At 37.9% G+C, this 17,538-nt stretch overlaps 1 long non-coding RNA gene across 1 annotated transcript in view; it reads right to left on the bottom strand.

The window, feature by feature from the left end:
• Nucleotides 1-17,538, bottom strand: part of LOC102022290 — a 102,058-nt gene that overhangs the window by 41,530 nt on the left and 42,990 nt on the right. The window lies entirely within an intron of this gene.

Below are 17,538 nucleotides of genomic sequence, written 5' to 3'. Positions count from 1 at the left end.
GGAGAAAAACCAAAAAAAAAAAAAAAAAAAAAAAAAGAGAATGAAAAGAAAATAATTATGAGTGCTAAAGAGATAGAAACAAATATAACCTTATTTTTTTAACTTAACTGAGGCATTTTCCAGTATTTGTTGGTGGAAGGTGAGCAATAAGAACCAAGGTGATTTCAGTAACTATACATCTCAGTAGAAACTTTTACTCAAAAAATTAAAGAAGGCAAAGACTAAGTTCTGTGTGCATATTCATGTCATATTTTTAAATCAGTTTTACAAATGAACAGAAATTTATTCATAGAATTAATTCATATATGTTTACTAAAGACCCCCAAGTTTGTAGCTAGTACAGTAAGTTGCCAAAAATTCTATGTTTAGTTCATAAAGAATAATTTATTCAACAAGTATCCATTGAATGTCTATTATGTCACTCAGGGGTAGCTTTTGACCCCTTGCCATCAATGTACAGTGTTCTAGCATTAGGAAGTTAGTAGCAGTTATAACTGCAAAATTATTGCCTGATGAAGTTTACATAATCAAATTGTTTAAGCAGACAATAGATGTGAATCGATAACTGGCATTTAACTTATAACCCCCAGCTGAACTGAGTAAGTGTGGTGCTGGGCATGGGAAGCCCCCCTAAGAACTGTTGCCAGCAGCATAAGAGGCTGACCTGGAGAAGAAGAAGGAGGCTGTTGGGAGCTGGTAGAAGCTGTGGGGAGCTGTTGGTTGTTTTGGAGGAGTTTATCATGCTGGCTTTCCTGATGAACTTGGCTGTTTTCATCCTCCGAGGAGCTTGGGACCTTGCTGGCACTGAGAAGGGCTTCAGTTCACTTTGGAGGAACTCTGGTCCTCACTTTGAGCATTGCTTTCTGGCTCTGGAGGGGAAGATAGTGCACTGCCAGCCTCCTGGAAAACCTTGCTGCATTGGCTTCCCTGGTGGGAACTTGGCCATCTTGATCATCAGAGGAGCTTGGGACCTCACTGTTGCTGAGGATGGCTGTGGTACTTTTTGAGGAAGCTCTGGTTCTTCTGAGCATCACTTCCTGACTCCAGCGCAGATCCCTCAGCCTGCTAGCACAGATCCTTCATCCTGATGGCACAGACTTTCTAGCTTCCACCACTGACCTTTGGGGCTTCCCAGCACAGATCCGTGAAACAGGCCTGCGTGAGATATTGTTATGGGCTCTGGACCTCCAGCTGGATGCATGGGAGGTATCGTTATGAGCTCTATTCAGCTGGACTCATGTAGGACATTATTTTTGGGATCCAGGCCCTCAGCTGGATTCCTGGTCTACAGTGTGTGGACAGATATTCTGCACACTCTTAGGTATATCGTTCTTTGGGTGACTGTTATAAATAATCTTATAAAATATGTGTCCTGTATTGTATTGTTCTCCTTGCAAAAATAACCCCGAAACCAACACAATAGATGAGTAATAAAATATTATAAATATATTAATAAATGATCATTTCTATATAGAAAAATAATGCAGTCAAATTTCTTGGCCCATTTGAACTTGATGTAGGAAGGCAAAAGTTACAGTTGTGAATAAGATGGACAAAGGTTTTGAAGTAAGGTACTACATTCTATCAATATTTACAGCAGTGTGCTGAAGGCAGAGAGAAAACCCAATCCAAATGCCTGAAAAAGGAATGTGCCTTATAAATTCAAGGAAAAGCAAGAAAACCAGGGTGGCTGGAGAAAGAATGAACAGTAAGGAGAAGTTAGAAAAGTAGCAGAGAAATTGGCTATGATTGTGCAGTTTTGTGAGCAATGTTTACAAAAATTGGCTTTGAGCTAAATGAGATGGGAATTACTAGATGTGAAAAGAAGTACTGCTGGCTCTTAGTTATGTTTCAAGTGGGTCATTCTGAGCACTATGTTGATAATAGATTTTAAGCAGCAAGTGTGGGCGGACTAAAAGCAGCTCAAAGGTAATTATAAGAATGAAGACAAAAGATGTAGCTTGGACAGGACGGTAGCAGAAGGGCTACAAGAAGTGGAAAGATTAGGAAATGTTTTGAACATGAAATCAACAGAAATTCTTCAAGGCACAGATGTGGTAGATGAGGAAAAACAAGAATTATGAAGGATTTCAGGTTTCATGTTGCTTTTACTCATTCTGTTGTTTGCTTTTTTTAGCAACTGTGTAATTATGTGGTTGGGACAAGTTTTAGAAGAAGATCCAAGTGCTCTGTTTTGAGCATAATTGGTTTAATTTTGTCTATTAAATATCAAAATGGAGATGTTAATAGGAATTGGATATGAGTTTCTAGTAGAGCTCTAGTTTGAGGATATAAGTTTGGGACTAGACAGTCTAAATGTGAGAGTACAGAGATATCCCAAAAGAATGAGTACAGGTAGAAAAAAAGAGAGTTCCAAGGATTCAGACTTAGATATTTCAATATTAAGAAGATGGTCCTTTTACTGTTTGCAAAAGAACAAGTTCCCTGTTTTATATTATCTATGTTTTATTTCACTTTGATTTATTTATATTTTGAATTTCTCATATAAGAGAAACCATAAAATGTTTAGCCTTCTGTGTCTGATTTATTTCACTTAACATTATGGTTTCAGAAAATGTATTCATTATGTATTACAAATCCATAGTACCAAAAATAAAAAAATTAACAGAATGGGACAATAAACAGGAATCAGGGTAGAAGATTAAAAGAAGTGACCAGTGTAGTCGTAGGGACATCAGAAGATAAGTGAAAACCTTATTTCAAACAGTAAGGGCTGACTTCCAGGAAGATGGCAGAGTGCTGAATAGCAGAAAAAGAGCCTCTGAGATTCGGTGTCCAGACACTGAAATAGAGTGACATGAGGAAGAGTAGAAAGAAGGAAGAGGTTCTCCAGGACCCAGGAAGGATCTGAAGCAAGGATTGAAGCCCACAGGGAGAGTGAAGAAAGACACTTCAGTGAAGAAGGAGGTAGCAAGCTGAGATTTCTCCCTGAACCCTGACACACTGCAAGGAAGGGGAAGCTTGAATGATGGCTACTGGTGACCCCAGAGGTCTCCACAGAGAAATGCACCAGTGGAACAGAGCAGTGGATGCAGCGAACTTCAGTGGCTGGTAAGTTATTCAGGTGCAGATGTCCCCCACAAAAGGATAATTGGTCAATAGCTGTCTTGGAGAGAGGCCAACTGAGCTCAAAACTCAGAAGAGTTGCAGGCTGGGTCCTTGTAGAGGCTACCAGTGTCAGGGTGAGGTTACCAAGTTTAAGTCAGCATGAGGTCAAGGAGATGAGTTCAAATCAGTAGGGAGCTGAGTTCAAACTGACAAGAGGCAGGCTGAACAAATCAGGTTACAGCCTCACAGCCAGAAACCAGGTTGAACTTCAATAGCACAAAAGAAGCCTTGCTAGGATTATCCACTACTCTGCAGCTGGCTTGCTGAGATTAACCAACAGGCATCTGGACTCTACCCACTTTTTCTATCAATGACAGCAGAGATATACCTTAAAATGAAATTTTTTTTTTATTTTCTTCTTTTTTCTTTTATTGTTTTTCTTGATTATTTATTATTATTTTATGAGTGTGAACATTGTTTGTAGGTTTTTGTTGTTGTTCTATTTTGTCCTTGTTTTTATTTCTTCCTCCTCTCTTTCCTTTCTGTCTTCTTCATCAGTTTCCCAAAGTTTGTGTAATCTTCCTTTGTCCTCCAGCCTCAATTCTAGTTTCTCCTTCTCCTTCTTCTTCTTCCTTCTTTCTCCTTTCTTCCTCCTTCTTCTTCTTCCTCCTCCTCCTCCTCTTCCTCCTCCTCCTCTTCCTGCTCCTCCTCCTCTTCCTCCTCCTCTTCCTCTTCCTCCTCCTCCTCCTGCTCCTCCTCCTCCTCCTGCTTCTTCTTCTTCTCCTTCTCCTTCTCCTCCTCCTCCTCCTCCTTCTTCTTCATTTCTCTATTTCCCCCCAACCCTTTTTAAATTTACTGACCTGAGGGTAAAGCTGCCATACTGAGGTCTTATGTCCTGTGTACAATTTTCTAGATTGTTTTAGATTTTGTTACGTAACCACAAATCCAACTCATATGTAAAAGGTGGAAAATTAATAGTTACCACAGTTTTGTCATATTTTTAGGCTGTTTGATGCTATTATTATTACTTAACTGTACTACTTTAGCCAAGGTGACATAACTATTCCAATCAGTTATTCTTCTTGGTATGCCAAGACTGAGATTGTCCACTACATCCTTATAAAGGGAATAATTCAATAGAGATAAAAATCATAAATATATATGTACCAAATAGCAGTGCACCAAACTATATAGACCAAATATTAACAGACATGAAAAAATCAAATAAGCACTAATACATTGGTAATGTCATAAACAGACAGATCAACTAGACAAAAAATCCACAAAGAAATATCAGAACTAAACAAACTTCTGAACAAATGGACTTAATAGATGTCTACAGAGTGCTCCACCCTACAACATCAGAATACACATTCTTCTCAGGTGCACATGGAACCCTCTCCAAAATAGACCACATATTACCTCATAGAACATGCTTAAGTAAATGCAAAGGAATTATAAATGTGTATTATAAAACCATAATGCAATGAAATTGGAAATCAATGGCAAAAGAAACCACAAAAACTTCATAAACACATGAAATTAAAGACAACCTACTGCACAACCAATGAGTCATAGATGAAATTAAAGAAAAAATTAGACATATTCTACAATTAAATGATAATGCCAATAAAATGTACCAGAACTTATGGGACATAATGAAAGCAGTCCTACAAGGGAAATTTTTAACAGTGAATTCCTATATAAGAAAAATAGAGTGAGCTCAAATAAACAACCCAATGTTGAACCTCAAGCTTCTAGAAAAAGAACAGCAAGTGAAACAAAGCTTGAATGAAGGAGCAAATTACAAAGATCAGAACAGAATTTGGTACAATGGAGACAAAGAAAACAGTACAAAGAATCAATGAATTAAAGAGTTGGTTCCTTGAAAGATTAAATAAAACTGACAAACCCTTAGCCAAACTTACCAAAAAAGAAAGACTCAAATTCAGGAAATTGGGGATGAAAAGGGTAAAATCACAATGGATCCTGCAGAAATTCAGAAGATCATCAATATTTACTTTGAGAACCTGTATTCTAATAAGGTGAAAAACACAAGAGAAATGGACACATTTCTAAATACATATGAATTACCAAAGCTGAATCAGGAAGATATAAAAATTGTCAATAGCCAACATTAGTAAATGTAATTGAAAACATACAAACAAAGAAAACTGCAAGCCCTGAAGGGTTTACTGCTCAATTCTATAAGAAATTTAGAGAAGACCTAATGCTACTACTTCTCAAAATCTTTAATGAAATTGAAAAGGAATCAATACTTCCAAATTCATTCCTGGAAGCAAGCATTACTCTGATACCAAAACCAGAGAAAGATTCAAGCAAAAATCAGAACTCTAGGCCAATTTCCCTAATTAACATAGAAGCAAAAACCCTCAGTAAGATACTGGCAAACAAAATGCAGCAAATTATCAAGAAGATTATACACCATGACCAAGTAGGATTCATCTCAGGGGTGCAAGGATGGTTCAATATACATAAATCAATAAATGTGATACATCATATTAACAGAGCTAAGGACAAAAAATATATGATCACCTCAATAGAGGCAGAAAAAGTGTTTGATAAAGTTCAACATCCATTCATGATAACAACCCTACAGAAAATTGAAACAGGAGGTCTTTATTACAATTTGATAAAAGCCACCTATGACAAACTAATAGGCAAAATCATACTAAAGGGACAAAAACTGAAAGCTTTCACTGTAAGATCAGTAACAAGACAAAGCTGTCCACTGTCACCACTCTTATCCAACATAGTTCTGGAAATATTAGCCAGAGGAATTAGACAAGAGAAAGAAACAAAAGGAACAAAGATAGGAAAGGAAGATGTTAAACTATCATTCACAGATGACATAATAGTCTGCATAGGGGGCTGGGGATTTAGCTCAGCGGCAAAAGTGCCTGCCTGGCAAACGCAAGGTCATGAGTTCGGTTCCTGGTACCAGAGAAAAACCAAAAACCGAAAAAAAAAAAAAAAAAAAAAGTCTGCATAGAAGAGACTCACAAACTCTATCAAAGGACTTCTAGATTTAATGACCAAATTCAGTCATATAGCTGGATACAAAGTCAACAATCAAAAACCAATAGCATCTTTGTACACAAATAACAAACTCACTGAGAGAGAAATCAAGGCAACAAAATCTTTCATAATAACATCTAAAAAAAGAAATACCTAGGAATCGATCTAACAAAGGAAGTAAAAGACCTTCCCATTAAAAACTTCAGTATTCTGAAAAAGGCAATGAAAAAGGATATCAGAAAATGGACAAATATCCCTTGCTCATGGGTATGGAGAACTCACATAGTGAAAATGGCCATACTTCCAAGACTGTTACAGAGATTTAATGCAAACACAATCAAAATATCAAGAACATATCTCTCAGAATTAGAGAAAATATTCCTACAATTCATCTGGAACAAAAAGAGACCTGGAATAGCAAACACAATTCTAGACAAAAAAAGGCAAGGTAGGGGGGCATCATAATCCCTGACTTGAAATTATACCACAGAGCTACTGTGATAAAAACAGCATGGTACTAGCAAAAAATAGAGACCTGAGGATCAGTGGAATGCATTAGAAGATGCAGAAGCAATTTCAAACATACTCAACCACCGTGTCTTTGACAAAGGAGTCAAACATGTTCACTGGAAGAAAGAGAGTATGTTTAATAAATGGTGCTGGAAAAATTGACTTTCCACATGCCAAAGATTAAAACTAGACTCATACATTTCACTATGCACTAAACTAAAATTGAAATGGATCAAATATGTAAATATTAAAAAAGAAATACTGGGGCTGGGGATTTAGCTCAGCAGCAAAGCGCCTACCTGGCAAGCGCAAGGTCGTGAGTTCAGTTCCCGGTACTGGAGAAAAAACCAAACACCAAAAAAAAAAAAAAAAAAAAAGAAATACTAAATCTGCTGGAAGAGAGAACAGGTAGAACTTTTGAAGATGTTGGTGTAGGCAAAGACTTTATAAAAAAAACCCTGATCATTCAAAAAAAAAAAAAAAGAAAGGAAAAAACTGAGATCTCATCTTATTAAAAAGCTTTTGCACAGCAAAATAAACTATCGACAGAGTGAAGGAACAACCCACAGTTGAGGAAAAAATTTGGGCAGCTGCTCCTCAGATGAAGAACTACTATCTAGAATATATAAAGAGCTCAAAAAAATCAGACTGGTTATTGGACAGATGCAAATTAAAACAATGCTGAGATTTCATCTTACTCCAGAAAGAATGGCTATTATCAAAACATCAACCAATAACAAATGCTGGCCAAGTTAAGGGGAAAAAGGAACTTTTTCCACTATTGGTGGAAGTGTAGACCACTATGAAAATGAGTGGGGATTCCTCAAAAAGCTAAAACTAAAGATTTTATTTGATCCAGCTATTCCTCTTCTTGGTATCTTCCCCAAAGAATTTAAAGCATCATAGTGATATATGTGCACCCATGTTTATAGCAGCCCAGTTCATAAGAGCTAAATCTTAGAGATAGCTCAAATGCCCATCAACCAATGAGTGGATAAAGATGTATTTTTATATAATGGAGTGCTACTCTGATATAAAGAAGAATAAGCCTGAGGCATTTCTAGGTAAGTGGATGCACCTTGAGACCATACTCTTAAGTGAAATAAATCAGATACACATGTTTAAATATCACATTGTTTCTCTGATGTGAGAAAAGTGTAAGTAAGGATCAAAATGAACAGTAGATGTTGGGAAACAGGAAGCAGTGTTCAAATGAGAAGGGGAATGTGTTGATTTAAGGGTGTTTTGCAAGGTGAACAATATAATACAGGACACACAATTTATAAGACTACTTATAATAGTCACTCAAAGAATCATATACAAGAGAGTGCAGGAAACCTGTCCACACACTACAGATCAAAGAATCCAGCTGAGGGCCTGGATCCTACAATAACATCCTGCATGAGTCCAGCTGAAGACCTAGGGCCCACAATAATGCCCCCCACGAACCCAACTGGAGGCTCAGAGCCCATAATAATGTCTCATGCTGGCCTGCTTCATAGATCTGTGCTGGGAAGGCCCAAAGGTCAGTGGTGGCAGCTAGTAAGTCTGTGCCAGCAGAATGAAGGATCTGTGCTAGCAGGCTAAAGGATCTGCACTGGAGCCAGGAAGCAACATGCAAAGTAAGAACCACAACTCCCCCGAAAGGTACCACAGCCATCCTCAGCAACGGTGAAGTCCTGAGCCCCTCCAATTATCAGGAAAGCTGAGTTCCCATCAGGAAAGCCAATACAATAAACTTTTTCAGGAGACTGAGCTGTGCACCTTCTTCTCCCCTGGAGCCAGGAAGCGATGCTCAGAGTGAGGGCTAGAGCTCCCCCAAAGTGAACCAAAGCCATTCTCAGCTTCCCACACCTAGCACCATGTCCACTCAGTTCAGCTGGGGGTTGTAAGCTGACCATCAGTTGTCAATCCACTACAGGGAACAGGGGAGGAGGAGGAGCAAAGGAAAGAAGGGATAAGAAAAAAAGAGACAATAGAAGCAAAAAAATAAAAATAAAAATTTTTGTAATTAAGGAAGGGAAGAGGGGTTGAAGGAAGGGAGGGGAATGGGGAAAAAACAAGAAGCAAGATTATATCATTTATAGATACAAATTCCCTATGATTAATACTATCATTATGTATACCTAAAATGTACCAATAAAATAAAAATTAAAAGAACAAAAATAAAGTAAGGGCTGTGAGTGTGTCCAATAGCATTGGCAGCCTTTAATGACTAATGCAGAACGAAGCATAGCGTGATCCACCCACTTGCTATCCAACCTAACTTTGTGTATGAAAGCTAATGTTAGCAATCAGAAAAGAGTTCAAATAACATTAATGGTGTGTCATATTATATTTTTCTTATGTGTCATTTTTCTAAGCTTTTTACAGTCTTAATCACAAACCCTATTAGAGATTGCCCCTTTTATAGAAGATACTCTAAAGTTCAGAGAATTCATGTCATTTTCCCAAGTTCACACAACTCTTTTATCATCTACCTGATGGCAGCGTTAGGGGGTGTGCATACCCAGAGCCCAGCATGTACTACACAAGCACTGTATCGCTGAGCTCCATCCCCCATCCTGAACTGAAATCTTTAAGAACTGTGACACAGAACAGGTTCAAACCATATCCTGTGGTTTTCCACCACTAAGCCATTATGATGCCATTTTTCTACATTTCCATCTTCATTATTCTGAATTTTCAACTTTTAAAGAGTTCTAGTAACACTGAGAAAAGATCTCATGTAACACAAGGAAAAATAACCATGAACAACTAATTATAAATTTTTTTCAAAATTATGCCATCATATTTTTAATATAACTACTCATCCCAATGGACTATTTTCTACACAGTGCTTTGTTCAAAATATAAAAAAGTTGGATTCCAGAAATCCTGAACAATGCAGGTCTTTATTCATAGTTGTTGTTTTTTTTTTAAATAAAGTGTGAGGGTATCGGAGACAGGGATACACAGCATTCAATACAAAATGTTTTCTAGACATCTTATTTGATATATTTTCCTCATCCTCAAAGTTACAATTGATTTTCTTACAATAATCAGCTCTGGTAGTCTGTGCTCTAAAACCCTGGTGAATAAAAGTCTTCCTCATTTGTGAGGTTGAATAGCATAGTTATAAATTAAAATTCTGGTGCCAAGCTGAGTCACCTGGTCCTATTTGGATACTTTAAATGCTCTACACCTCATTCTTCCCATCTACAAAACGCAGTAATTGTATCTCATGCTAGGCTTATGTGAATTAAATAAGTTAAATGTTTAAATAACTCAGTATTTACAATACTGTCCAACACAACACAGGTACAAAATAAGTGATAGCTATTACTCATTGGGATGTTATCTCTCTGGTTATAGCTTGGTAATATTCCACATAGATTAACATAATTTCTATTGTGCTTCCCAGGAATTTCTATTCTCATTACAATACTTCACATTCGGTTTTCTTCTCCTTCCTTTATGGAGCTGAACAAGACTCCTCTCAGCACTACTATCCTTTGAAGCTGCTTTCAGCAAGTCCAGCAGCAAAACTTGTCAGCTTTCTGATATGCTATCAGCTTCCTCCAGAGTCTCTGTCTCTAGTGGTACCGTTAAAAGGCATAGTCACTTGAGAAAAAGCAGGAATGAATACAGTATAACCTGTTGTGTAAGCATGGTTTAACTTTAGATTTCTAATCCAGAGTGTATTTCTTTGGAACTTTTTGAGATGTATGCAACATTTCATTTTTCTCTGTGTTGTTACTGATTTATGGCTTTATAAATCCACTTTGACAATTTTGATATCCAGGATTAGAAAGGACATATCCACTTAATTCTTTTCCTCATGTGGCTGAAAGCCACTAGGAACCCTTGTTAAAACACTGGAGCCAATGTGGGGCTGTCTCTTGCTTCCTAAATTTTTGAGCGTCCTTGTGTCTGGACATCTTCAAAACACTGAGGGATGGGTTGCTAGAGATTCCAACAGCTCTGCTGAATGACTACCACAGCACTCCTAAAACAAACAAAAGAGCAAAGTCTCCAGCCGGATCATAATCAACCTCTTTGGAGTTTGCAACCTGAAGACCTTTTTGTTGGGGTGTCAGAGTCCATGAAACTGAAATATACATCACTCCAGCTGCCATCATCTCAGATCTAAATTTTGTTTGTGTCATGAAGATTTGATAGAGTTGCCTCTTTTTCCTCCAAAAAGAATCATGATGGTTCAGTGATTTGGAAATCCAAAGGATTGCCTACAGATAGTGTATCTGCTTCAATCAGCCCTAATAGACCATCTTTCTATCTACTGCCCTCTAGTGCATTTGTACTTGGTTTAATATGACATATGAGCCCTATTTTCTTTCCTCTTATTGATTCACAATCGTCAATTCAAAACTGGAGTCTCATTTATTCTCCATGGAAGTTCATATGGAGCTTGACTCCGTGTTTGACCTGAATGTCTGCAGAATGACACTTCATTGGTGGCATTTCCCTGGTCTGGGGCTATGTATCTTTGTTCCATTTTAGAAGCATTTCTGACTGCTTTTATAGCTCTGTACTTGAATCCCTGGCATAATACCTCCTACTAATTTCTCGGGTTTCTAGGACAGCTGCCTTCTACCCGTGGCTCAAAGCCGGCTTCATCCTAGTCCCCTAGTTGCAGCCAAGTCCCCAGAGATTTATTCTCATCTCCTGAGGTAAAGTAAAAGCATTGAACCAGCCTGAGCATGGCTGTCACTGACCCCTTCTCCTTTTCCAAGAACAATTCCAATTTCTTCAGTAAATGGTGACAACTAGGTCTGGTTAAAAACCGATTTTCAGCCTCTTTGTTCACAAGGGAATTTTTTTAAGACTTCCTGTGTTGACCCTCAGCCGTCAATCTCAAACCAACCAACGTAATACTACAAAACACAGGCTGATACTACTAGATCTACTCTAAACAGAGAATCGTTCCCTAGCAACTCAGATGCAGCTGCCATCTTCCCAGTTAAGAGATTATATCCATAGAAGGGACTACTTCAACTTTATCTCCTTTGAGAGCTTTGTCTTTAAAAGCAATCCTTAACAAATTATAGTCTGGCCAAGAATCAAAGACACAAGAGGTGACCTGGCTCATACATAATACAAGCAAATTCTTTCTTCATCTGCCCCCTTTCTTACCTTTTTTTCCCTCAGCAACTCACTGCTCTATGCCCATGACCTTAAGTTCTAGTTATTGTATTCTCCATCCTACATTATTGTTTTCTTATTGATATCTCATGGCCTTCTTACTTTAAAGGGTGAGATCATCAAAGAAATGTGATTTCTTAGCAGATAAGAAATTGTGTCTATGCAGTGAACTCTCTTTCTAAATATTTTTTGCTAATCCATCATCTAACAATATACTGTAGACATTATTCTGCCTAGCCATGGCATGTGAATATTGATACTGATCAGTTTTTCCTGTTTTTGATTCAGTCCTAGAATTGTATGTTTTCCCCCCTAAGTTTCTCCCAGACCTCTGTATTTATCCTTCCCTACCACAGAATATATTTTAAGGAGCAATATATACATTTTACAAGGAACACCCCTACAATCTATATTTTATAAAATTGTAAGGACTGGAGATATAGCTCAGTGGCACAAGCACCTGCGTGGCAAATGCAAAGTCCTGAGTTTGATTCCCAATAAAAAAAAAATTAAAAAGATATAAAATAGTACAGTGTCAGATGTCTTGTTCTTAAATTGAAAAAAAAAGGAACTATGCCTCCAAAACCTCACAGTGTTCATTTCTACATAGTTCAAAGCATAAAGAAGAATACTGAAGCTGTACTTTAAGTCAGTTCAAGGGTACTAGTTGGAATTCAGAATTCTGGATTAGTTTCCCCATTTCTACCCTAACCATGGCTGAATGCCACCTGGGCCAGTCTATAGAACACTGTATTCAATAAAATAGCAGTGTCAACATAGGAGACACAAGAATCACATTAGTCTTGATTTCAGATTGCTTTAAGTGGGTAAGGTGGTTTACCCAGGTCCACAGAAATTATCCCCCTAGTTATTTTGTGGCATGTCTCTTGCCTCTGCTCTCTTTTTCCTCTTAAACATTTCCTCTTAAACTCTCCCTACCATTTTCATCATGTTTCTCACCTTGCTCTCTGACAGGGCTCATGTGCCTAGAGCTCCTGCCATGTGGATATCCACACCTTCTGCAACCCTAAAAGCAGAGTTTGTCTTCTGCTCAGAATGTTTTTCTACAGAAATCAGCTCTCAAAGGAATTGTGTTGCATACAAATACAAATTGTCAGGGCTGGATATTTAGCTCAGCGGCAAAGTGCCTGCCTGGCAAGTGCAAGGTTGTGAGTTCAGTTCCCAGTACCGGAGAAAAACAAAAAAACAAAAACAAAACAAAACAAATACAAATTGTCCACATTGTTAAACTTTCCGTTCATAAAGTATAGAATCATTCACCTATCACTTACCAATTGAAATTATTGTAGAAACATAAATTATTTTCAGTCACTTCCCTTGGACATCACTTTCTGATTTTAAGCTACAGAATCAATTTAACACAGTCCCAGAAGGGAAAGAAAATCTTAACAAATAGTTGGCAACAGCCATACTCTATTTTTGGAAATACGAATGAATGTACAGGATATGTCAGATACGTGAAAAATATTACAGCATGATAATTTTCTCTTACTTAGGATATATCTGTGTTAGCAATGCTGAAAATTTCCTTGCTCTGTCGGTATCCACATTGCTATTTGTTCACTTACATCTACAGTACTTCCATACTGTATTTGGGACAACCTGTGCTGAATGCTGTCTTCCTACTCGCTAGAGGATTTCATGGCCCTGAGGACTAATTTTCAGAAAACAATGCATCTTGTTGGACTAGATCTGAGAAGGGTCTGAGAAGAATACTAAGAATTCTGATAGGCTGAACTGGCCTGAAAAGTTATACATCACCAGCTTCCTCTAGTGTTAGATGGCATTGATTACTAAAAGGATCATCAAAGTCACCAAGCTGTCCTGAGTCTTAAAATATTACATTTATAAAAGGCATCATTTACCAAAAATGTAAACAAGTATGATACACATTCCAGGCATATGAAGTTCAGGCACTAATCATCTCAGATAAATGATAAACAAATGATGAGTTACACGTATATCAACAGTATTGTCCAAACATTGCCCTTTTAATCCCAGATAAATGATGACGTTTATGAAAGGAGATTTTAGAGGGTCGTGGAAGATTATTTAAACATACATGGAGAGTAGTTTAAGTGCTAATCCATTGCCATTTATGTAAACTGCATTTCTATCATCAGCTTTGGCTGCTATAAAATTGCCTCATCATTTTATAAACCCACACCTAGTTGAAACTATCCCCTGCTGGAAACAAATTTTTCACATTATGCATGAACGTTTTAAACTCTTCTGCATACACACAGTGACACAGTTTTGAAAATTTCAGCTCAAGACATGAAAAAGTTTAAAGCACTTCATAACTTTCACGGGGTGTCACCCTCTATCCAGCTCTAAAAGATCTAACGATACAGAAATGCTTCCACGTCAAGATGTTTCACGAGATACTTTATATATGAATCTGGATTCTACTGAAAGCTGTTACACATCTGCTTTGCTTTTGCAGTGAAGAACACAAACATGTTGATGGTTTCAATCCAAACCCTTTTTGCAAGCAAGAAGGAAATGCAGAATGTTCAGCTAATTGCTAAGAGGAAATCCATATGTGTTATTTGCTTTCCACGAAAGGACAGGTCCTCTTGCTATTTAATTGATGAAATGTTGTACACAAAACTGACAGTGATTAATACCATTCTAAGATGCCATTTTAAGAGCTGTAAGTGTAATGCTTTGGAATATGTTCTTTGACATTTACATTGCTATTTGCTAGGTATAAAATCTAGTTCTTGCCTTAAGCATTTATATTGGGGGAAAATGTTAAGTAATTTCAAATGGCAATATCTTCCTGGGGAGCCAATCTTTAAAAAGCCAGGCACCAATTACTTTTTGCCCCTGATTTCCTTGTTAAAAACAAACAAACAGTGTGCTACAAATTTATCTAGAAATACTTATCAAACACCCAGAGGATATTTTACATGCTTTCCCCTTGATGTACTTCTTCCCACAGAGTCTAGTTGGGGACACAATGCCTCAAATCCAAGGGGCACAGATTAAGTGAATGAGTTCTTAACAGGCTTTCCATCCATAGCCCTCTCTCCACAGTTACACACAGACCTCGGGTTGGAAGTCTGTATTCCACTGAGTCCCAACATAATACAAAATGATTCTTTCATTTTCTTATTTGATGTAGTCTCAAGAGGAGATAGGCTTCAAGCCTGGGTTCTGTTTTGTAATCCCCAACATCCTTCAAAGAATTCACAGTTCATTATACTTAAGCTTTCCATAGCCCTGTGACCACTCAGATGCTTCCCCCAACCAGAGCGCATTACAGCCATTCTGAATCACTTACATCTAACAGAGATAACAAAGTCTCTCTCTTTTACATCTACCTGAGACATTATTCCTGATACCACAAGTATTCAGACACCAGACACTAGAATTTTACACACACATCCACACACACATAAACACAAAATAAATCCAACAGTCTCTGCACCAGAGATCCTTGATAAGACGACAATGGTTTTTTTCTATCAGCCCTTCATACGTCTCCCATGGAAATGCAGGCAGACAATGCAAATGCAAATAGCATTAGGTGCCAAGGAGGTAGCCACAAAGAAAGGAAGATGCATGATGATATTAGTACAATGCTAAAAGTTCCTAAGAACTTCCAAAGAAACTCTCTTAAAAAATTAAAATTATAAATATGATGAGTAGCAATTAACCTGGACCCTATAATGCCCTATCTAAAAAGGCCAGCAGTTTCTAAGCTGTATGCAAGGGTTTTTCCTGGTAAAAATGTAAATCCAGAATTGCTAGACCTTACAGTTTCAGTGTCCCAAGGAGCTGACAGTCAAGATTGCCCTGTGGTGTCTTCCACTTTTTAAATGATGACAAAATTAAGTCAATCAAAGAAAAAAAATAAGTATGTGGTGGGATATATATTTTCAAGATAAGCAAATCTCCATCTGTGGATGAAATCACAGCCAAAGACTGAGAGTTTATACCTACAGGCCTGTCAATGCTTGAACAGTACGTTTCGTGTTCTGATTTAATTCAATACAAGATTCATTACTCCTTAGATTAAGATTTTGATGCTGAAAAGTTTCAGATGATTCAATCTGCAGTTCTGTTATCAAGTCTGCCCTGATGTCTCTTGTCATAATTAGGCACTGCAAAATACTATAAGGGAAGCTAAATCCTTGTTACCAACATTTCTCTTGAATACCGGAAGATGGACTCCATAACATGCAGTGTAAATACCAATAACCAACAGAGGGTCAATTCTATTTCCATCCTTTAATTGCTTCAATTACCCAAGAGTCCTTCAAGACAGAGAATAAATCTTACAATGAGAGATAGCAGGGTTGTGATAATAATGAAAACCAGAAAGGGTAGTGAAAAGCCCACAAGAATTTAGATCACTGGAGGAACAGAGGATTACGGGGCAAGGGAAGGCAGTGGTATGGTGGCAATTTTAGCAACTGAACAATTGCATAGCATAGAGGGAATTCGAGTACTTTCGTGGACCACCAATCAACCGAAACTTCCTCCTTCTATATGGCTCTGTTTATGAACCGCAGTATGTTTATGCCTCCTACCATAGCCTGCTTTTTGGCCCTAGAGTCCCTAATGCCAGCACATCGCCATATGCCCTCACCCTTCATGCATGCTGTGCTCAAGGACTGAGCAATCAGCTTTCCAAAAGTCTGCTAGGCCAGTACCAGCTGTACTCTGAAGATGCTGACCGGGAGAAAAAGCAAAATTCTCCATTCAAAACCCTCTCCCTGCTAATGGAAAGGCCACAGGTCACCAACGTCTTGTGGCAACGCCTTTATGGTTTGTTTTGACAGATCAGTATCAAACCAAAGCGCTATAGGCCAACTAATTAAAAAAAAATGAAGAGCAATAGATTCATGCAGGCATGTGAGTAATATGAGTATGACAAGCCGGCAGCCCACAGTCTTTTTGAAGTGAAGAGCAAACAAGTTGAGGATTTTTATAATGCAGGCTTTGTCCGGTAATTCAGCCAGAAGCTTTACCAATACAGCTGCTTCCAAAAACTAAAACACATGGGGCTGAAAGTATTGCAATTTAAAGCAAACAAGATTCGCAGCCAGGACCAGCATTCCCAACAGTTGAAGAGTAGACACGCTTTGCCACTAAAAATAAAATCGTGGCTCGATTCTGAATGTATCCCAGACAGGCCAAAAGTAAACGATGCTAGACAATTACAAACTGTTAAAAGAACAACTAAAAGAGACTATGATCAACTGCAGCTACGAAGAGTTCTCTTGAGGTGAAATGTAAGGGTCAGACTGAACAAATGGAAAAGAGATGTCAGTTACAAAAATAATGCTTAGTATAAATGAATGAGAAATCCAGTTTTTTCTATCACCCTGCACTCTTACTCCTAAACAGATATATGTTTATAAACTTATAAGGGTCAAAGCTACCTGTCTCCATTTTTTTATGATCTCCCTGCATCTTTTTGTTGCTCTAACCCCAATGGGACACCTCCTCTAGTTGCACAGCAGCCTTAGCCCAGACGAACTTGAACCTTCACTGGCACAAGCAACTATAGGGGCCATTTCATTCCCACTGAAGAAAGAATGTACTTGTAATAACAATAGATCACAAAAATCACAAATAAGTAGATCAATACAGTCTCAATAGTACATTGTGGAAGCTCAAAGCCCACTCTTCTAGAAAACAACGAGGCTAAGCAAGTGCTTGAGTTCTTCCTGCAAAATGGGTGTGTTCTCTCTTCTCCCTTCTCTCCTCTCCTCTTCTCTCTCTTTCTCTCTCTCTGTCTCT

This window comes from Chinchilla lanigera, unplaced genomic scaffold (assembly GCF_000276665.1).
Source record: "Chinchilla lanigera isolate Chin_1 unplaced genomic scaffold, ChiLan1.0 scaffold00017, whole genome shotgun sequence".
Taxonomy (NCBI): domain Eukaryota; kingdom Metazoa; phylum Chordata; class Mammalia; order Rodentia; family Chinchillidae; genus Chinchilla; species Chinchilla lanigera.
This window is presented reverse-complemented; position numbering and strand designations above follow the sequence as displayed.